General features: G+C 42.0%; 2 protein-coding genes across 2 annotated transcripts in view; both read left to right on the top strand.

Annotated features, from left to right (window-relative positions):
• Positions 1-22,315, top strand: part of LOC311600663 (PRAME family member 12-like) — a 300,082-nt gene that overhangs the window by 52,825 nt on the left and 224,942 nt on the right. The gene's annotated exons all lie outside the window — the stretch shown is intronic.
• The window catches only part of LOC311599062 (leptin receptor-like), a gene marked incomplete at its 3' end in the record, with an annotated part of 51,137 nt that continues 50,355 nt past the window's right edge, over positions 21,534-22,315 (top strand). The window contains exon 1 of the mRNA XM_084784737.1: positions 21,534-21,615. The remainder of the gene's footprint in view (positions 21,616-22,315) is intronic.

A 22,315-nucleotide genomic window follows, 5' to 3' on the forward strand; every position in this document is an offset into this window, starting at 1 on the left:
ACCTGTGATCCCAGATATCTGAGATGCAGAGAATGTAGATCTCTGTGAGTTCAGGACAGCCTATCTAAAACAGGAGTCCAGATTAGCCAAGACAGCACAGAGATATCCACCCCCCTTTTTAAAAATTATTTATACTGTATTCTCCTTGCACGTGTGCCAGTATGCCAGAAGAGGCCATTAGACCCCATTATAGATGGTTATGGGCCATCATGTGGTTTGTGGGAATTGAACTCAGGACTATTGTTACAACATTCAATGCTCCTAACCTCTGACCATTTGCTCTAGCCCAAATATTCTTTGTCTTAAAAACAAAACAATGACTGGAGAGTAGCCTCATGGATAAGAACATTGGGCAACACGGATTTTTAAGGTTACCCCAGGACAGCCAAGGCAACAGAGAAATCCCTTCTCTATCAACAACAACAACAAAATACCAAAAAAAAATCAACACCATTCCCCTCAAAAAGATTTTCAAATGTCTTATTTGAAGCTCTTCCTTAGTGGAGTTTGTTCCCACTGCACATGTCTTCTGATATTCAGTCACATTACCCGGTCATTTATTTGACTTTTTGTTTAGTTATATGTTGAGTTAAGCCTTCCCCATGCAGCCCAGTCTACCCTGGAATGTGATCTTCTTCTGCTCAATACATTACTTACTTTACTTTGAGTTTCAAGGTGTGGCTGCTGTGAGATACTTTGGTCCTATTTTGCACAAACAACACACACACACACACACACACACACACAGACACACGTCTCAGATGGTAATAGTAAAATAGACTGTATTCTCCTTGCATGTGTGCCAGTATGCCAGAAGAGGCCACCAGACCCCATTATAGATGGTTATGGGCCATCTTGTGGTTGATGGGAATTGAATTCACAACTGTTGTTACAATTCCTGAGGCATGAAGGACCTGCTTATAGGATTTCTACATTTCTGTGCATGGATTAATCAGGAAAGGGGTCAGGCCCTTAGTGGATGGTTACAGCATGCATTGTACTTGCTATGAATAAATTGTGAGATGGGACTCAGTTTCTCAGACAAAAATATGAATCATTTTAAAGAACAAAGAGATGCCTTATGGCCACATTAAGTCCTATGATAGCCCACCCCATTGAGCATGGACAGAAGTCTAAATTCTAACAACACCTCCCACCCACACATTTATAGAACATGCTAAAGATCAGGGTCTTCTGTAGGAATGCCACTGTGCTCAGAATCACATCACTCCCCAGGAATGATTCTGTCCTGAGGGTAGCTTTTCAAGAGCCCTTCCCAGCTAATAGATTGTATGGAGTTAGCAGGAATCACAATGACATGTGAGAACATGGAGATTTGATTTTTAATAATAGCCAATGAAAATAGAGAGCAGTTAAATATTATTTTCTTGCTACATGATACAGTGACAAAAGCAGTAAGACGGTTGACCTCCCATGCATGAAACTGTTTCTAAAGCCAACAGTTCTGGGACTCCTTGATGAAAGTCCATTCCCTTGACTTTGATGTCTTAGCATCCAGAAACAACCACATCCTATTTACTGCCAACATGGACAAAGTCTTGTCTTCATGTCATAGACACAGCACTGACAACATTCAAAGCCAATGGCTGTAGCAAATGTGATTGTCTTTGGCTGCCTTTGTCCATAATTATTTCAAGAACCACAGAACATAATTGGGCAAATTGGTCCCTGGTGAGCTGGGAGCATTGGCTCACAGGAGGAAGGAGGAAACTGAGGTGAGAGTCCTCCAGGCTGCAGTGTTCTAACTCCAGGGTCAGCAGAGTGTCTACTACAATATCCCTGAGGACTTGGAAACCTGTGAGATGGGACATGGGTAATACTATCCCACTGAGGTGCACGTGTCTCAGTTGACAAAGACTCTGACTCCATGACAAATGTTTCAAATCTGACTGTGAGAGATGGCAGTGACTGATAGACAAGGATTCCAATGGAGTCTTCACGTATCTAGGGAAATATCAAGAAATTTCTTCTGACTCATGTTTTTGGAGGTTACTTAGTTTGATACTGAGATGGAGGAGCCACATATGCAAAGTACATCTACACTTACACTGAACATCATCACCGATGTACATAATGAAGGTGTCTGCTCTTATCACTGTCTCCTGAGGCATAGCACTGTCAGGTGGGATGGTCTTAGAACACAGATATACAGCTCCCCATCCTCCTTCTGTCAGACAGAGAACTAGATTTTGCTACATCATGCCAGGAAGACATACCCAGAAAGGAACATCACAGAAAGTTCCTGGTAACATCTTAGCTTGTGTCCGACTGTTTTCATTGGTTTCCTTGTTACAAAGGACAACATCTATCCATGATTATAGTGCTCCACCCTTGAAACTGATGAAACCATACCCCAGTGTTACCAACTCCCATCTACTAAGTCTCAACCTGTGGTAAAATCATCTTTCCCTCCAGGATGAATTAGAAGCTGACAGAGACATCAATAGAGGAAAAAATTAGTTTGTGTACAGTAATCCCTGAAGAACCACAGGTATGGGTCCTCCCCAGCTCAGGGCCTCTGCTCTGCTTTATTCTCTTCTGTAGTCTTAGTCTTACAGAGGATCCCAAAGCGAAATACCTAAAGGTCATTCACTACATCTGACCCACCGGTGTAGTTGACATACATGCAATGCAGCTTTCTAATCTTTTCCTACCCCAGCTCAAACTCTGATAAATGAATGGGAACTGAATCAAAGGACCTCAGTTCAGAAGGATACAATGCACACTGAGATATTCTCATGAGTCTATAGATGTAAAATCCACTGTGGCTGGCACCCCACAGCTGCCCACTAATGCTCACAGTATAGGGAAAGTTTGCCGACATAGCAGAAAGGGCTCATCATCATTCCTTATGTGAAAAATATGGTTCATGTTGTCCATGGAAAAGTGATTGCCGTTCACATAGAGATGCTGGAGACAGTTGAATTTGGAGAACTGAGCAAGGAACTTGGAGAGACACTCATCTGCTATGTCTGCCAATGTATTTTCAGAGCTCTCCATGTACAAGTAGATGTGACTTAGACAGAATTGTGGAGGTATCTCATCTGGCCAAGGCAAAGTGCAAAGTGACCCAGGAAGGACAGGGACTGGCTTGTAAAAAGATCCAATTCCTTTATGTAGTGTGGCTTGAAAATATCCTAGTCCCCCTTGATAATTTCCACAGAGAAGGCACATATCTTCATCTCCACTCAGCACAGCTGATCAGAGCCCTTCTTTGCTCGGCCCACTGAAACAAGTACATTTGGTGTTCTTCCAGATGGAAGTAGAGGCTGAGGTCAGTGGCCATCTTCAAATGCCACCTCTAGGCATATCTATGAATGCAATTTGCTACTTTCTTCTCCCTCACAGTCTCTCCTGAGTGGGCTCTATCCTCTCCTCCAGCCCATGCATCCCAGAAATCCTGGTGCACATTGCTTAAGTGGAGCTCTTGAAGTTTGCAACTTCTCTGAGGGGGAAAAACTGAAATTTCAAAATGTAACTCAGGAACCAACATGGAGGAAGCTTGTTCCTCACTTTTATAATGTCAGCTCCAACATAGCCCCTCACACCCGCCAGGCAAGGACTTCTTGCCTGAGATACATCTGTATACATGTCCTATGTTTCTCTATTCAGTGTCTGTGGACTTGTCTCTTCCACATCTAAGAGAGACACGAGGGCTGCACCTCTTCCACATCTAGTGTCTATAAGAGAGAAAGGGAAAAGCTCCTCCTACTAGGGCTACATCTGCTCTGGGCTGTCCTCCATTCCTGACTATCCTTTATATCAGCTTTCCATTATAGTAGTAGTTCCACAGACCTCCAAACTGAGGACATCTCAATCCTCTGCCCAGTTTGACCCCTGACCTCACCTGTGTCTTACCACTAGCCCAGTGATTTCCCTTCTAGCCTCCTTGGGCCTTGCTTACCTGGGATGAGCCTTCTACATCAGCAGAATATCTATGCCATACAGCACAGTTTGTAAGGTCTGCATAGATGCCACACAGGCTATCAAGAACCTATAATCCCAACCTTGTTAAGTAAGAAACAGGAGGATTCCAGGTCAGTCTAATCTTTATTGTATATTTAAGGCTAGTCCAGTATAAGGAAAACTAGTATAATATGTTTGTAAATGTCACAATCCCAGCACTTGGGAGGCAGATGCAGGTGGATTTCTGTGAGTTTGAGGCCAGCCAGGTCTACAAAGTATGTTCAGGACAGCCAGGGCTTTGTGTAAAAGAAACAACTTGTCTCCAAAAATAAAAACAAAACCAAACAAACCAAAAGAACCCAAGAAAGAAAGAAAGAAAGAAAAGAAAAGAAAAGAAAAGAAAAGAAAAGAAAAGAAAAAAGAATTTAAATGTCAGCCTGGCATGAGGGCACCTATCTGTAATTCCAGCACTCTGGGAGGTACAGGAGATGGATATCTGTGAGTTTAGGCCAGTCTCATCTACAATATGAGTCCAAGTAGCCAAGACAACACAGATATTTCCCCCACTTTTAGAGATTTATTTATTTATTGTTTGTTTGTATAATAATCTGCCTGCATATGCACCTATGTGCCACAAGAGGGCACCAGATCGCATTATAGATGGAAATGAGCCACACTGTGGTTTCTGGGAACTAACAGAGGTCCTTTGGAAGAACACCCAATGCTCTTAGCAAGTAAATCAACTCTCTGGTCCTGAGATCCCTTCTTAAAAAAAAGTGCTTGTGTGGTCATGTATGCCTTTAATCCCAGCACACAGGAAGGAGAAATATGTGAGTTTGAGACCAGCCTGGTCTACAAATGAGTCAAGGAGAGCCAAGGCAAAACAGAGCAATCCCTTCTATTAATAACAAAACAAAACAAAACAGAAATCTAAAACAAACAACCCAAACAACAAAAAACAAAACAAAGTGTTTAAATATTTTTTTAATGTCTTTATTGACATTTGTCCTTAGTAGGGTATGTTCCTACTACTTATCTGTTATAATATTCAGTCACATTCCAGGTCATCTAATTCATGCTGTTAAATTTTATGTAGAGATAAGGATTCTTCATGCAGCCAACTGTACCCTGGAATGTGACCTTTTGTCCTCAGCACATGACTTGAGTTTACAGGTTTGGCTGCTGTATGATACCTGGCTGCTACTTTGCATATATCTCTGATTCTACATTTGTATATCCATACACCTATCTTAGACATTAAATGTCAAATAGACAAGGCTGAAGCAAACACATTGCTACTGCATTGGTTCCAAGATCAGTTGTGACTTGTGGCTTCTGTGCATGGAAACATCCCCAGCACTCCTTGTAGGCTAGAATTAAGAAATTATTCTATTCATATAATTTTCAGACCATATTCTATAAAATATAATTTAAAATATTGCAATGGGATTAAATTAGAAAGAAGATTCTAGCAAATTGCAGAATGAGCCTGGAAGCCTGGGTAGAGCCAGAAGGATCTAGAGTTCAATGCCAGCCTTGCTTAGTTGAGACCCTATCTCTAAAATCTCAAGAGAACCAAGGAACTAACATGTAAATTCCCATGTAATGACCATTTCTCATTAAAATCAAATTATATTAAATATAAAATTTCATAATTGGAGGTATAACTCTAATTTGATAGAGATAAAACTAGCCCAGCATGCAAGAAGCCTCCTTATGGAGGTGAGTGACTTACCTGATATGAACACTGGTGACAGAGTTATTTTGCTCAGCAGGGTCAGCTGAAACTCCAGGCTCAGAGGCTCTGGTGTTCTACTGAACCTCCACTGTGCCTTTTATGCACCTTCCTCTTTGTCCTTCCACATGTAGCCCCACCTGCCTCCCACAAGCTCCTGTCTGATTGGTCCAATGAGTCTCTACCCATTTAATATTATTAAAAATTGATTTTTTCTACTGTTGGTTGATTGACTCAGACCTTAACATGTAAAATCAAGAACACTGAACTGGAAAGTCAAGATTCTGCTAGGCATGGTGGCACAGGGTATTAATCTCAGCACTTGGGAAACAAAGGCACACATCTATGTGAGTTTAAGGAATGCGTGGTCTACAAAGCGAATTCCAGGGCACACAGGGATACACACAAAGAGACCTTGTCTTGGAAAACAAACAAATGAACAAACAAACACCAAAAATGAGAGTAAAGGCCATCGCTTGCTTGCTTGACCCATTTTGTATGTGTATATACATACACTTACTTATGTATGGTATATTTAATGTGTGTGAGGTTTTAGTGTCTGTATGTGTATTTGTTCCAGAGTGGTTTTAGTGTGTGTGTGTGTGTGTGTGTGTGTGTGTGTGTGTGTGTGTGTGTGTACCTGAGTGAACAGTGAGTTTTATGCTAGCCAAAGTTTGCACATGGAGATTTTGTCTCAACCCTACAACAACAACAGCAAAAGAAAACCCAAAACAAATAAATCCACAGAAATATGTTGCAGATGTAAAAGTTTGAGTTTGGTGGTGTGTACCTGCAATTCTAGCTATCAAGAGGATCAGTTGAGACCACATCTTGTCTAAGGAGTTCTAACCATCATGATCAACATGGATACTTTCTCTCAAAGTGTGAAAATCAACAGCAAAGCATAAGATGAAAGTCTAACTAACAATAAAGGTTTATCAATACACCTGTGTAATCCCAGCATGTGATGCAATCCTTTAATCTCCAGAAGCAAACTCTGAATCTCTGTGTTTCAGGCCAGCCTGATCCACACAGTGACAGTAAATTTCTTTAGCCATGCATAATGTGCATGTCTACAATCCTAGCGGTCTGGAGGAAGAGGCAGGTACATCTCTGTGAGGTCCTACCCAGGCTGGTCTAGAGGGAGGTTTCCAGGACATCCAAAGCTGTACAATGAGACCAGTGGATGGTATTCTATCCTAATGTGATCCCTGAGGGTGTGAACTATAAAAACCTGCCATTGATCCTGTTGTGATTCCTGAGATTGTGAACTGTAAAAACATAATCTTTTACTTGATGTAGTTGAGCTCTAACTCACACCTTTAATCTGTACACAGATTTTAAAAGAGTTAGCCCTAGGATTAAAGACAGATGAATCCCAAGTGCTGGGATTAAATTGTGGACCACAACATCCAACTCATTGTAACTGTAAGATTACAAAACAACTAATTTATCAGGATCTATTTGTGTCTACTAGGATTAAAGACATGGTTTACCATCACCCTGATCACATTTTTTATCTTAGCTCTAATTTCTCCAAATTTATAGAGACCTAGGAACAAGTTTGAACTGTATCAGCATTTAAATTTACTTAAGACATATCAACTCTCTCTCTCTCTCTCTCTCTCTCTCTCTCTCTCTCCCTCTTCATCTCCCTCCGTCTCTCTGTTTCCTTTTTCAACAAAGCATTTATCTGTGTAGCGTTGGCTGTACTGGTCTTGATTTGTAGACCAGGTGACCTCAAACTCATAGAAATCCTCCTACATGTGCAACCAGAATGCTGGGATTGCAGGTGTGTGCCACTGATCCTGTCTTAACGTTTAAGATCTCTTCACTCTGTTTTTCATACGAAACAAAAAACTATCCTTTTTATTTAAGAGTACAACTTTTGTCTCATATGTTAGTTTGAACTGAATGACCAAGCTGTCTGATGATCTTTCTTTTGGAAATCTCTCTTGTTCAAAGCTAATCTTTATCAATTTGATGGTATCCATGGCTTTTCTTCACCTGTGGAAACAAAGCCAAAGCCTCTTCCCAGAGTAACACACATCCTCGTTTCCATTCTGGGGTCAGCACATCTTTAAAATGATTTAATTCAGCAGTTTTTTCTATTATCCAATGTCTCCTTGCAGATGGTGTTTCTTTTTCTTTAGCGTTTAAAAATTTTTAAAAAGATTTATTTATTATTTATACAGTGTTCTACCTGCATATAACACCTGCAGGCCAAAAAAGGGCACCAGACCTCATGAAAGACAGTTGTGAGCCACCAAGTGGTTTCTGGGAATTGAACTCAGGACCTTTGGAAGAGTAGTCAGTGCTCCTAAGCCCTGAGCCATGTCTCCAGCCCTGGCATTTAAACAATTTCAATTTTAATAAATCACTGTGCAGTCAATCTTTGGGGAGCTCCATTACTCCTTTCTGTTTGAGGTAAGATTAGGTCTTTCTATAGCCACTTGTCCTGTAGGACTGTGTGGTACATCTGTAATATAATTTATGTTGTAATATCCAAAAAACTGCTTTATTTTACTAGAGCCATATGCTGGAGCATTTTCATTCCTAATCTGTATATGTTTCACAATAATAACCATAAATTCTAATAAATGTATAAATACAGAATCAGCCATTTCAGGGCTTGAAGCAGTTGTCCATTGAAATCTTGAATATATATGTCTAGTATGATGCACATACTTCAAATTTCCAAACTCCTCAAAATGAAACATATCCATTTACCAAATTTATATTAAAGGTGTGTGTTAGGGCTCAGCCACACCAAACAAAAGACATGTTTTCACAGTTCACAAACTCAGGGATTACAATGGAATCAAACAGAAGTTTTTATAGTTTATACCCTCATGGACCACATTGGGATCAAATATCCTGCAATACAAAACCCTGTGGGGTGTATGCAAGGGTCCTTATTTTAAAAATCTGTGCAATTCCAGCATGCAGTATTAGCTCTACTAATACTAAGGCAGGGGGACCTCTCTAAGGTTCTGGCCAGTACGATGCATACAGTTAGAATCTGTCAAATAACAACACCAAATTCCAAGCAGAAAATACTGGTGCCTTCCTTGAAGAAAAAAGTCGTAGAAACCACAATGCATCAAAGGGCCTTTTATCATTCCCTGACCATGTGACCCCTCCAAAAGGTTTCATGGTTAAATGCACTTGCTCTAAGCTTGAAGACCTCAATTTGATTTCTGGAACTCAGGAGGAGAACAGATACCTAAATGGTTTCCTCTGACTTCCGGAGGTGCATTGTGACAAATAGCCTACCCACCAATAAGTAGAAATGAAACAATGGCAGGAAGGTGGAGCATGATTTTATTCCCAACACTTGAGAGGCAGAGTCAGGCAAATCTCTGTGAGTTAGTGGCCAGCCTGATTACATTGTGACTTCTGAGACAGCCAGAGCTACATAATAAGACCCTGTGTCAAAACACAAACACACAAAAGTCAAATATCATTTGGGAATGTGTTCTCTTCTTAAAAATATGTGGCCGGGGAATCAAACATACATGACCATGCTTTGCACATGTGCTTTTGTTTTCTAAGCAAAGTTTTGTCCCTTTCAGTTTATTTTAAAAACCAAATTTTTTGAGAATTTCATAGGTATGGTTTTACATCATTTCTACCCATTCCTATCCCTCATCCAATAACTGTTTTATTTCCCTTCAATTTCTCACATCTCATTATCTCATCTAGAGTAATTACTGTACACACACACACACACACACACACACACACACACACACACACACACACACAGGATCTATGAAAATATGTTGTGTCCCTTCAGTTTTAGGGAAGACCTCTTGGGACTTGATAACCTATCAGGGAGCTAGACCTAGAAGATGAATAATTCTCCTCTTTTTATCAGCCATTTAATCCCTGTAGTTCTTTTTTTAATGTTTGCATTTTTAATTACAGGTGTTTTACACTTCACAAATATGTATCTTCTTCTTTTTTCTTTTTTGGTTAAATCTATTTTTTAAAAGTATATTCACTTTAAATCCCAATTGTAGCCCCTCCCTTGTCTCCTCCTGATACTACCTTCACTCCCTCTTACTCCCCTTCCATGCCTCTCTCCTAATCCTCAGAGTTGGTGAGTCCTCCTGTATCAAATGACCCCATCCTGCCAACTTTCATCAGGACTGCCAGCATCCTCTTCCTCTGTGGGCAGTTATTGCACCCTACCAGGGGGAGGCGACCAAAGAGGAGTCATCAGAATCCCTTGCTCATTCTTAGCTCTATCCTAGGTCTCTGGGCTGTCTGACCTCTGGTTTCTTGTCCTCCAAGCCATGTCAGCTTCTTCACATGACATGGGTCTCAAAAACTTCTGAAGTGCTCTCTCTTCTTTCTTCTTTCTTCTCTTTGGGACAATACTTATTAATCATAAGGAAGTTTGTCCTATTTTTTAATAGTGTGAAACAACAATGATAAATTCTTTTAGATTTTATTTGAGAATGTTCTTATTTTATTTTCATTTAAAATATTTTTGAAAATGTAATCAGCTACTAGGAATTTTGTACATGTATTGGATGCAGTGTGACAGTCCAATACCTATATATCAAATAATTATTCGTCAGATCATGATGACTGGCACAGTCATCACTTTAAGCATTTACCATTTGTGTTGGGGAAATTCAAATGCCTCAACTAGCTTTCTTGATAACAAACAATCATTGCTATCCAGCCATGATTATCATAGAATAGGTAAAACATTAGTGTTTTTCCTAGCCAGTTGATAAAGACCTATTATTAATATTGTACAATCAGCTTTAAAAAGGAGAAAGCAGAGAGACTATAGTCTGACTTTCAACAGATGGGATTGTTTGTTAGTATACACAACAATGGGAAGTCTTTTTACCACAAGAAACTGAGGGTTGGCCAGAGGGAAAATCTGGCTGTGACCCTTTATAGGGGTAAAGGGAGTTCCTTGGGAATAAGAACATTGTTACAGTTGTATCCTGTGTTTCTCTCCTGCAGCCTCTCCTTACTGAAATTGTTTGCCCAAGGTAAGACTGACTATATTGGCAGACAAGCTGTCCCAACACACATTCCTTTCTGGGCTGACCGATAACTGCTGAGTATAGTCTTGTGTAATTTCATAAGCATCCCATTTTACAGCTGAGGCACTGCATCATTCTAAATCCTAATAAACACAGATAGATGGGGAGTAAGAATCTCAAAGGAAGTGGGAATTGTGGCATCAGCAAAAGTGTGGAACCTGGATATCACCTCTTTCTTACCTGCTTTCAACTGAGGAGTATCATTGTCAGAGATTTGTTTCCAGGTCTGTTGAAAAGAGAATCCTCTTGGCTAGATCTGGGTAGGGGTTTAAGGTTTACCGCCTGTATTGTCCTTGGCTGGTGCCTTAGTTTGAGCGGAACCCCTGGGCCCAAATCTGCCTATCATAATGTTCTACTTGTAGGCTTCTAGGACCCTCTGGGTCCTTCAACTTTGCCATTCTCCCATGATTCTCTCATCTAGAGTCCCACTAGAATGTCCTCCCCTCTGTCTCAGTTTCCTGGTAAGTGAAGGCTTTCATGGGACATGCCCATTGGGCTAATATGCAGATATAAGTGAGTATATACCATTTGAGTCTTTCTGCTTCTGGGTTAACTCACTCATTATGATCATTTCTAGCTCAATCCATTTATCCACAAATTTCGGGAATTCCTTGTTTTTAATAGCTGAATAGTATTCCATAGTGTATATGTACCACAGTTTCTTTATCCATTCTTCTATTGAGGGACACTTAGGCTGTTTCCAGGTTCTGGCTATTATGAATAAGGCTGCTATGAACATGGTTGAGCAAATTTTCTTGCTGTGTGCTGGAGCATCTTCTGGGTATATTCCAAGGAGTAGAATAGCTGGGTCTTGAGGGAGTCCTATTCCTATTTGTGTGAGATAGCACCAGATAGATTTCCAAAGTGGTTGTACTAGTTTGCATTCCCACCAGCAATGAAGGAGTGTTCCTCTCTCCCCACATCCATGCCAGCATGTGGTGTTGCTTGAATTTTTGATCTTAGCCATTCTGATGGGTGTTACCCAGACCTAGCCAATGGACAGAACATTCTCCACAGTAGAGTAGAGAGTGGGATATTACTTTCTCACATACTCTGGTGCCTCACCTTTGACCATGTCCCCTGGACGGGGAGACCTGGTGGCACTCAGAGGAAGGACAGCAGGTTACCAAGAAGAGACTTGATACCCTATGAACATATAGAGGGGGAGGTAATCCCCCTCAGGAACAGTCATAAGGGACGGGAATAAGGGGAAAATGGGAGGGAGGGAAGAATGAGAGGATACAAGGGATGGGATAACCATTGAGATGTAACAAGAATAAATTAATAAAGGAGGGAAAAAAGTTAAAAAGTTTTCTGGGGGTTGTAAGTCAGTCAGCTTAGTGAAAGAACACTTGCTGGCGTCCACTGGTTCTCAGTTTTATCCCTAGAGTGGAAAAAATACTCTGCAGTATGCTATTGTATGAACTCAGATACAAATTTTGCATCTTTATATTAATGAGAGGAGATGAAAAGTAAAGGAAAACAGACTGATAGAATGATGTGGAGTGATGTGTAAACTTCTAGTTATTGTAATGATCTCTTATTTAGTCATGTGGATTGATACTTGACTGGTGTGCTCATTTTGTGTATGTTATCAGCTGTAAATAATAAAAATTTTCAACTTCTTACTTAAAAAAAAAAGAAAAGAGAATCCTCTGGTCATTTAGCTAGAAGGGCATTTAAACTGGATCAGCTGCAATGGGTCATGAGATTGCCATCATGTATTCCTGAAGAGACTTTTGAAAAGTAATCATTAGGGAGCAATATACAGATGATTTTGTTACAGAGCAAATCTAAGAGACCACCACTCATAAAGGCAGAGCAAGGGAGAAGAGTAGAAGCAGGAGGGCCAGTGAGAGAAAGTAAGTTTAGAGTTGATTTGTAATGGTGTCTAATCCCACTGCCAGCAGTGCTACTGCTCCTAAGTGAGCTAGCAGACGACAGGGAACTATAGAGCATCAAAGAAAGGGAACAGGAGGAAACAGAGGACTAATATGAATATTTCTGTCTGGCCTGGAGGGAATGGGTCCCTCACAGCATCTGAAACGTCTTTTTACAGTTGTATCAGAAAAACTGGGGCTATTGTAGGATGACAGGTTTTATCAGAGCTTATGTGGTACATTTTGTTGAAAAAGGGGGAAGTTTGGTAAGTAAATCATTTAAAAGACAGGATAAAAACAAAAGTATGGGGAAAAGTAGGAAAGTCCTGAACAAGGGGATGAGCCAGAAAGCATAGGAAGGCTTGTGGCTAAATTTATCATGACTCTATGTCTTTAGGCTCTACCACACTGTGCCAGGACTGAAGGCTTTGTCCCAGGTGAAAGCAGTCTTGATGGGCTTTGCCCCTTGGAAACACCACAGATACTTCTTGAGATTAACCTTAAGATAGACTGGGTGGAACAATCCTGGGCCTGTAATTCAGGAAGTGGACCGGGGCACTCCACCTGGATTATTGTGGGATTATGGTGTGAGGAGACAGGCTCTTGCACACTCGAGACAACCCAGGCAGAGGACAAGAGGAGGCAGCATGTTCAGACCAGGCTGGGGTGCATGTGGATCGGGAAAAGGATCAGTGTACCAATTGAACCAGCACGCAGCCAGAGACACCAAGGGACCCATCCCATGGAACAGATACCAGAAAATTCACTCTTGTTTCTCTTTAACCTTTTTTCCCTCTTGTGTAAGATAGTTGGGTTGTATAATAAAGTTTAATTGTTAAGAAACAGAGCCAACACCTCACCCTGGTTAGGACTTATTGGTGTAGAAGCAGCTTGACTTGTGTAGGAGGGCACAAATATCATCTTCGCCAGTGTCTACACCTAACCTTGGAGAACTGCAGGAATTGAACTTAGAGCCATTCTGAGGCAACTTGTGTCTTCTATGTAACAAAGGTTTTTTTTCTTTTCCTCTTTTCTATTTTCTTTTAAGTTTTTTTTTTTTTTTACATTTTGGGGCAGCTCTTCATATAGTTTTTTGAGAGAATCCATGAATATATATAAAAAGGGTGATTTATTAGAATCGGTTAAGGCTATGATCCAGCTAATCCAACAATAGCTGACTATGAATGGAAGGTTCAAGAACACAGTAGTTGTTCAATCAATGACACTGCATGTCTCAGCTGATCTTCTGTATGCAGGAATCACTAAGAAGTAGGCTCTAATGCCAGTGAAGGAAAGAAACTGTTAGTGAGAGTGAGAGTAAACAAAGATATGGTGAGCTTTCTTCTTTCATGTCATCTATATAGGGTGCCAGAAGAAGGTGTAGCCAGATTAAAAGTGTGTTTTCAAATCTCTAAGATCAAGATTAGATCTGAGTTTCCCATTAATAGGATTTAATTAAGAAGAAATAATCCCAGCCTAGAAGTGGTAGCACATACCTTTAATCTTAGCCCTTTTGAGACAGAGGCGAAAAGATCTCTGTGAGTTCCTGGGCAGCCTAGTTTACAGAGCAAGTTCCAGGACATCCAAGACTACATACAGTGAAACCCTGACTCAAAAGAAAGAAATAAAGAAACAAATACAGAAAGAAAAAAAGAAAATGAAAGAATAAAGCATCCCTTATAGGCTAGCCTCACAGATGTGCACAGCAATTCGGGTTTCTTTCCTTCAAAGAACCAGCCCTTGGGTCCATCGATTGTTTGAATTGCTCTTTGTTTCCGTGAGTCTAAAATCCTGAACATAACTAAATATCTACCAAATCTCATCTCTATCAACTTAAAGCATCGATCTAGACCTAAAAACATCTTAACCCCTAAACAGCTAAGCTTAATTGTGAAACTAACTTATTTGGTCTTCAACCCCATCAGAGACTTGAAAAGGAGTAAAATTAATTACTTGAATAAACAGGAAGTGCAGGTTAGCAGCTTCCAAATTAAAGAAAAAATGACAGAGACAGTTTGCTGCCTGGAGAGTCACCCATAACTCTCTAAAACGTTGGAGCATCATCTTCAGCCTTCTAGTCTACTATATCTGTCTGACATTTGTGAGGCAGAGCTTGGCTGTTGCCTCTGCCTGCATCCAAGCTTGCCAAGTTTTAAGCAGAATTCTGTCAGTGGTCAAAATGAGGCCATTTTGCCCAGTGGTTGATTTGCCATATTTAAGCCATTTCCATGAGGAGGTTCATTGATGTTAATCATCATCTTTGAGGAGTGCTGGGTGTTGCCAGGAGTTAGGCTGTCTTGTCAAAGAATCATTAAAACACTGTAAACAGCTTTCAATGCCATATTCTGTAGGACATTCTCTAAGTATTCTACTTTATTTGTTGATAGAATCATGCCTATGTGTTATCTGTAGGATGCATATTCTTATGATATAAATTAGACTAGTAAACGAAATGACCATGATTTGATGCGTTGACAATTAACTTGCCTAAACTTATTTATCCTAAACAGCCTGCAATAGGATTTTCAAAGAATTGGAGGTAAACCTTTCATTCTACTTGAGTTAATGGGCAAAACACCTCATATTAGAGTAGAAATATATATAATGTGTGTGAAGAATCTTAGATTTGAATTTTATATCAGTGTATCAATATTAAACTTATTTTGCGTCAAGATACAAATTTCTATACCAATGAATTGAATATAACATTGTGAGCACAGCTAAGGCCTTAAGTGGGGGTATCACCTCAGTTATCTACTTTTTGTCCTACCATCCTTATGTATTTTTATATTCCCCCTTCTTTCTTTTCAGCCCCTATCTCCAAACCCAAGAAAGAAAGATATAGGAAAAGAGAGACATCCCTGAGTCCAATCTTGTTTTTCTCTCTGGATAAGACCAATAATAACTTATAATAGATTCCCAATGAAAATAAACATCTGAAGCTCAGGAAAGCAACAAAAATAACCTACCCACCCACCCTCAATGGAAATGAGGCATCATTCTCTTAGTGTTTCTTTTGGCTGATTGGAGACGATTAATACCCTTATAGGGGCCCAAATTAAATTGGGGAAAATGGTTAAACAATGTAGGAATATAATTTGTGGTCTAGTTTCCTAAGTGTTGAGAACTTCCAGGCTTAATAACAGTCCTGTGTGTGACAGTCTGAAAGGCTGTACCAATTGGGACCAGATACTTTCTTTGAAATTGTCGTTGGAGCTGCCCTGTTCTGATGTAGAACAGCAACTGAAGGATTTGGTACTGGAACATGAAGGATGTAGGATGTCAGCATCCAGCATGCTGAGAGGAATGAATCCTGTCAGTTCTGATCCAGCTTCTAAGTCCTATCATTTTGTTCTGAGAACATAATTTTTCACAAGCATTACAGCATCCTAAAATTATAAGTGTATGAGGTGTGCAAGGTGCACATAGCAATTAAGGCAAGTTCTCTGCTGTTTTCATGAGCAGAAGAAAGACATCTGTAAATGTTCATTCATGCCATATGAAGAATGGCATCCAGTCCTAGGTCACATGTGCTCTGTAACCAATAAGAAGCATTGACTATGTGTAGACATTCATGTCTCAGAGCTATTTCCATGTAGTGGGATTAGGAATACAAGTTACCTGCTTGTCATACAGTTTTAAGTTTTAAAATTTACATCCAGATTGTAGTCCCCTCCACATACCCTCTTCCTCCCCCCCTACCTCCATCAACTAGCCCTCTGAAAGGGGGGGGGATCTCCTTCTTTAATATGTGATTCCAGCTCTTCAAGTCTCATCTGTACTATCTGCATCCTCTTCCTCTGTGATTTGGAAAGTCCACACAGCCCAGGGGAAGTGATTCACATTGGGGGACCAGAGTCCATGTCAGAAGGAGTCCCTACTCCCCACATTGTAGGAACCACAAGGAGACTGTACTGCCTATGCACTACTACTGAGCTGAGTGTGTAGATACTTGCCTTGCATGATCCCTGTTGGTGTATCAATCTCTGCAGCAACCCTCTCCTCCTTTCAGATTTTAAAATGTACATTTTATTTATTGTAATTTATTCACATCACCTCCCAATTGTTATCCCCTCACTCTTATCTTCCCATTGCCACCCCCTTCCTCTTCTGCTTATTCTCGTCCTTTACACCTCTGGGAACAGCCTATAATTAGGGTAGTCTGCATCCTCTTTCACTGTATGTCCTCTAGGTTGTGTTGCCAAGGAGCAGTGGCCAAGTACTAGGCCCCCAAGTGCATGCCAGAGGTTCAGTAGCAGTCCCACCTCGCCCCATGTGGAGAATCCACAGTTTATTGGCTACATCTGAAAAAGGGATCTTGGTTCTTTGCATGCATTGTCCTTGACTGGAACATCAGTTTGTGGAGACTGCCCCCTTCTCCATGCCCCTCCATGGTACCTCTATCCTTAGGCTTTGGTAGTCTTTCTGTGGAGCTCCTGCTCCTTGCTGGACCTTCTATTCCCTGAGTCATACCTACAACTCTCAGCACTCTGCCCAATGTCCAGCTTTGAGTCTCAGTAACTGTTTCTATCTCCCATTAGGTCGAGTCTCTCAGAGGACATCTATGTTGGACTAAAATGAACTTGTAAGTGAGTGTATAGCATGCATATCTTTTTGTGTCTGGGTTATCTAACTTAGAATGATCATTTATAGTTCCATCCATTTGCCTGCAAACTTCAAGATTTCCTTGTATTTAATATCTCAGTAGTATTCCATGTGGAGATGTATGACAGTTTCTTTATACACTATTCAGTTGAGGGACATATAGGTTGTTTTCAGATGCTGGATATTACTATTAAAGTTGTTATGAATATAGTTGAGTAAATGTCCTTGTTGAATGGTGAAACACCTTTTAGATATACGCCCAGGAGTGGTATAGCTGGGTCTTGAGGTAGAACCATTCCAATTTTTCTGAGAAAGCACCAGATTGATTTCCAAAGTGGTTGTACAAGTTTCTACTCCCAACAGCAGTAGAGGAGAGTTGCCCTGTCTCCACATCCTCATTAGCATGTGTTGTGACTTGAGTTATTGATCTTCACCATTCAGATAGGTGTAAGATGGAATCTTAAGGTCATTTTTGTTTGCTGTTGCATGATGACTAGAGATGTTGAGCATTTCTTTAAGTGTTTCTCAGCCATTTGATATTCTTCTGTTGAGAATTATCTGTTTAGCTCAGTACCCCATTTTTAATTGGATTATTTGGTTTGGTGGTGTTTAATTTCTTGAGTTCTTTATATCTTTTAGATATTAGCCCTTTGCCAGGTGTAGGGTTGGTAAAGATCTTTTCCCAATCTGTAGGTGGGTTCTTTGTTCTGTTGACAGTATCTTTTGCTTTACGTAATCTTTTCAGTTTCATGAAGTCCCATTTATTAATTGTTGACCTTAGAGCAAGAACTGTAGATGTTCTATTCAGGAAGTTGTCTCCTATGACAATGAGTTCTAGGCTCTTTGCCACTTTTTCTTCTTCTTTTTTTTAGATTTTTATTTTTATTTTTCTCAGACTATTTATTTGAATGTTCTTTTTCTTAATTTATTCTTGTTACATCTCAATGGTTATTCCATCCCTTGTATCCTCCCATTCTTTTCTCCCTCCCATTTTCCCTTTATTCCCCTCCTCTATGACTGTTCCTGAGGGGGATTACCTCCACCTGTATATGCTCGTAGGTTATCAAGTCTCTTCTTGGTAACCTGCTGTCCTTCCCCTGAGTACCACCAGGTCTCCCCCTCCAGGGGATACGGTCAAATGTAAGGTACCAGAGTACATGAGAAAGTCATACCCCACTCTCCACTCAAGTGTGGAGACTGTTCTGACCATTGGCTAGATCTGGGTAGGGCTTTGAAGTTTACCGCCTGTATTGTCCTTGGCTGGTGCCTTAGTTTGAGTGGGACCCCTGGGCCCAAATCTGCCTATCATAATATTCTACTTGTAGGTTTCTAGGACCCTCTGGATCCTTCTATTTTGCTATTCTCCCATGCTTCTCTCATCTACAGTCCCAGTAGGATGTCGTCCCCTCTGTCCCAGTTTCCTGGTAAGTGAAGGCTTTCATGGGACATGTCCTTTGGGCTAGTATGTGGATATAAGTGAGTATACACCATTTGAGTCTCTGTGCTTCTGGCTTAACTCACTCATTATGATCATTTCTAGCTTAATCCATCTATCCACAATTTTTGGGAATTCCTTGATTTTAATAGTTGAGTAGTATTCTATAGTGTATATGTACCACAGTTTCTTTATCCATTCTTCTACTGAGGGACACTTAGGCTGTTTCCATGATCTGACTATTATGAATAAGGCTGCTATGAACATGGTTGAGCAAATTTTCTTGTTGTGTGCTGGAGCACCTTCTGGGTATATTCTAAGGAGTGGAATAGCTGGGTCTTGAGGAAGCCCTATTCCTAGTTTTCTGAGATAGTACTAGATAGATTTCCAAAGTGGCTGTACTAGTTTGCATTCCCACCAGCAATGAAGGAGTGTTCCTCTCTCCCCACATCCTTGTCAGCATGTGGTGTAGCTTGAATTTTTGACCTTAGCCGTCCTGATGGGTGTAAGATGGAATCTCAGAGATTTTTGATTTACATATCCCTGATCACTAAGGATTTTGAGCATTTCTTTAAGTGTTTCTCAGCCATTTGATATTCCTCTGTTGAGAATTCTCTGTTTAGCTCCAAGCCCCATTTCTCAATTGGGTTATTTTGGTTGGTGGTGTTTAATTTCTTGAGTTCTTTATATATTTTGTTTATTATACCATTGTCAGATATAGGGTTGGTGAAGATCTTTTCCCAGTCCATAGGCTGTCACTTTGTTCTGTTTACAGTGTCTCCAGCCTTACAGATGCTTCTCAGCCTCATGAGGTCCCATTTATTAATTGTTGATCTTAAGGCCTGGGCTGTTGGTGTTCTGTTCAGGAAATTGTCTCTTGTGCCAATATGTTCCAGGCTCTTCCCCACTTTTTCTTCGAAGTGACTTAGTGTCTCTGGTTTTATGTTGAGGTCTTTAATCCACTTGGATTTGAGTTTTGTGCAAGGTGACAAATATGGGTCCTGTTGCATTTTTTTACACATAGACCTCCAGTTAGACCAGCACCATTTGTTGAAGATGCTATCCCTTTTCCATTGAATGGCTTTGGCTTCATTGTCAAAAATCGAGTGACCATATGTGTGTGGATTCATATCTGGGTCTTCAATTCGATTCCACTGATCAACCAGCCTGTTGCTCTGCCAGTACCACGCTATTTTAATTACTATTGCTTTATAGTACAGTTTGAGATCAGGTATGGAGATTCCTCCAGAGCACCTTTTATTGTACAGGAATGTTTTAGCTATTCTAGGTTTTTTTGTTTTTCCATATGAAGTTGAGAATTGAACTTTCAATGTCTTTAAAATTTCTGTAGGTATTTTGATAGGGATTGCATTGAATCTATAGATTGCTTTTGGTAGGATGGCCATTTTTCTATGTTAATTCTCCCAATTCATGAGCAAGGAAGATCATTCCATCTTCTCATGTCATCTTCATCTCTTTCTTCAGAGTTTTGAATTTTTTTCAAACAAGTCCTTCACTTGCTTAGTTAGAGTAACTCTTAAATATTTTATATTGCATCTAGGGTGGATCTGAGCACTCTGCCCAGCCTACGTCACAGCAGGAGAACTGCCACTGAGCTGATCTTGCACCTTGGGTGGACTGAGCGCTCTGCCCAGCCTGCGTCACAGCAGAAGAGCTGCCGCTGAGCTGAGCTGGTGTCTAGGGTGGAACTGAGCACTCTGCCCAGCCTGTGTCACAGCAGGAGAACTGCAGCTGTGCTTCACTGGCACCTAGAGTGGAACTGAGCACCCTGCTCAGCCTGCGTCACAGCAGGAGAACTGCAGCTGCACTGAGCTGGTGCCTAGGGTGGAACTGAGCACTCTGCCCAGCCTGTGTCACAGCAGGAGAACAGTGGCTGTGCTGAGCTGGTGCCTAGAGTGGAACTGAGCACCCTGCCCACCCTGTGTCACAGCAGGAGAACTGCGGCTGTGTTGATCTGGCGTCTAGGGTGGAACTGAGCACTCCGTCCAGCCTGGGTCACAGCAGGAGAACAGTGGCTGTGCTGAGCTGGCATCTAGGGTGGAACTGAGCACTCTGCCCAGCCTGCGTCACAGCAGGAGAACTGCGGCTGGGCTGAGCTGGCGCCTAGGGTGGAAATGAGCACTCCACCCAGCCTGCGTCACAGCAGGAGAACTGTGGCTGTGCTGAGCTGGCGTGTAGGGTGGAACTGAGCACTCCGCCCAGCCTGCGTCACAGCAGGAGAACTGTGGCTGGGCTGAGCTGGCGTCTAGGGTGGAACTGAGCACTCCGCCCTGCCTGCATCACAGCAGGAGAACTGCGGCTGCGCTGAGCTGGTGCCTAGGGTGGAAATGAGCACTCCACCCAGCCTGTGTCACAGCAGGAGAAATGCGGCTGTTCTGAGCTGGCGTGTAGGGTGGAACTGAGCACTCCGCCCAGCCTGCGTCACAGCAGGAGAACTGCGGCTGCGCTGACCTGGAACCTAGGGCGGAACTGAGCAGTCAGTCCAGCCTGTGTCACAGCAGGAGAACTGCGGCTGCGCTGAGCTGGCGCCTAGGGTGGAAATGAGCACTGCACCCAGCCTGTGTCACAGCAGGAGAACTGCGGCTGTGCTGAGCTGGCGTCTAGGGTGGAACTGAGCACTCCGCCCAGCCTGCGTCACAGCAGGAGAACTGCGGCTGGGCTGAGCTGGCGCCTAGGGTGGAAATGAGCACTCCACCCTGCCTGCGTCACAGCAGGAGAACTGTGGCTGTGCTGAGCTGGCGTGTAGGGTGGAACTGAGCACTCCGCCCAGCCTGCGTCACAGCAGGAGAACTGCGGCTGCGCTGACCTGGCGCCTAGGGTGGAACTGAGCACTCTGTCCAGCCTGCGTCACAGCAGGGGAGCTGTGGTTGGGCTGAGCTAGTGCCTCGGGCAGAATTGCACCTTGGTCCCTCCGAACCGTGGAACACTCCTGCTGCCGTGGTGTGTGGACCTTAATGTTCCTGGCTCAGAAATCTGTGCAATTCCCTGAATTGTTCACTGGAGCTTCCAAACACTCTCCACACTGCTTGCCGCCATCTTGGTTCTCTGGGTAAGAATTAATTTTAAGAAAGAAAGAAAACGCCCATATCAGACTGGCCTAATGGCAAGCCTGTGGGGCGTTTTCATGACTGATGACTGATGTGGAAGAGTTCAGCTTATTGTGGGCCATGCTACCCCTAAGCTGGTGCTCCTGAACTGTACATGAAAGCAGCCTAGGCAAGCTGTAGCAAGAAACTTGCTTACTTGTAAGCTGGAACACAGTGTTTCTGCATGGCCTCACTTCAGTTCCTGCCTCCTGCCTCCTGCTTGGGTTGAGGCCATGATTTCCCTCAGTGGTGTTCTGTCACGTGAAGGGTCCTTCTGTTGAATCTGACTTAGGGGAGCCATCCAGGGGTGAACTGACTGCAGAGAACTGTGGAGAATAAAGAAATCTAGGAAAGGCCAGGACAAACTAATCTCCTTCCCTCCATTCCTCCCTCTGCAACCTCCCTCCCCCCTTTGGTTTTTCAAGATACGGTTTCTCTGTGTAGCCTTAGCTGTCCTGGACTCACTCTGTAGACTAGGCTGGCCTCGAACTCACAGACATCCACCTGCATCTGCCTCCTGAATGCTGGGATTACAGGAGTGTTTTACTGCACCC

This window comes from Acomys minous (assembly GCF_964271855.1).
Source record: "Acomys minous genome assembly, chromosome: 6".
Classification (NCBI taxonomy): domain Eukaryota; kingdom Metazoa; phylum Chordata; class Mammalia; order Rodentia; family Muridae; genus Acomys; species Acomys minous.